Consider the following 1,288-nt stretch of genomic DNA (forward strand, 5'->3'; position numbering starts at 1 on the left):
ACAAGCAAAAAAGAATGCTAGGGGAGCTTGCCGTTGGAATGGAGAGATGAGAGACTATGGAATGGAGAAACACAGAAGGGGGAAGAGAAAGAAAAGAAAAGAATGAACAAATAAAAATCAGAAAGGTTAAAGAACCGCAAAGTTCCCAGGGATCCCACCGATGCAGCTATGAGGTCAGGGGAAGTCGCTCTCAGGTTTCACAGCACAGCCTGGCCAGATGGCGCAGAGGCATACAATGCCTGGTGTTCAGGGATCAGAAATAGAAGGAAGAGATAGAGAGACGAGAAATTGAGCAATGAAGAAAGACAAAAGGGAAAAAGAAGGAAAAGAAAAGAAAACAAATCAAAAAAAAAAAAAAGGAACAAAAAAGGCCCCCCAGAAAAATAGAAAAAAAAAAAAGCCAACGAAAAAAGAAATGCGTTCAGGGATCCCTCTGCAAGTCTGTGGAAGCCGAAGGGGAGTTTCCCTGGCACGCAGCTCCGCCTGACCAGAAAGGGCTCCCAACTCAAGAAAAGGAAATGAAAACAGACAAACAATTCAAAATGAACAAATGAACAAAAGCCCCAGGATCCCACCAGCGTGGTAGCCCAGACCGGGAAGCAGCTCCACACTCGAATGGAGCTCCGCAGCCCCTCAGGAGAAAGCAAAGATGGCACACAGAGCCGGGCACTCGAGCGAAAGGAGGGGAAGGCGGCGAGAGGCAAGCAAGAAATCCAAAGAAGCAGAAAGAAAAAAGAAGAAAAAAAAAACAAAGCAACACCAGCAGCCAACAAATGGCACTCAGGGAGCCAGCCAGTGCAGGCTGGTGTTTCTGGACAAGAGACTGTGTCCATGGGAAACAGAGGAGGCTGAGTGTGAGTGAAGAAGGGTGGAGAGTGGGAAAGCGTATATCACAAATTGCCGGCGCTCTGGGGCTCCTCAGGCAGGAGCAAAGATGGCGCACGGAGCCAGGCACCTGAGTGAAAGGAGGGGGAGGCGGCGAGAGGCAAGCGAGAAACCAAAAGAAGCAGAAAAAAAAAAGCAACACCAGCAGCCAATAAATGGCACCCAGAGAGCCGCCCACCCGGGCGCGCGGAATCCAAGAAGCCGGCGCCCCCCGGCCAAGAGACCGCGGCTGCGGGAAGCAGAGGAACAAATGAACAAAAGCCCCAGGATCCCACCAGCGCGGCAGCCCAGACCGTGAAGCCGCACACCCGAATGGAGCCCCCCAGCCCCGCAGTAAGAAGCAAAGATGGCGCTCGGAGCCAGGCACCCGAGCAAAAGGAGGCGGAGGTGGCGAGAGGCAAGC

This window comes from Trichechus manatus, unplaced genomic scaffold, assembly GCF_000243295.1.
Source record: "Trichechus manatus latirostris isolate Lorelei unplaced genomic scaffold, TriManLat1.0 scaffold00110, whole genome shotgun sequence".
Lineage (NCBI taxonomy): Eukaryota > Metazoa > Chordata > Mammalia > Sirenia > Trichechidae > Trichechus > Trichechus manatus.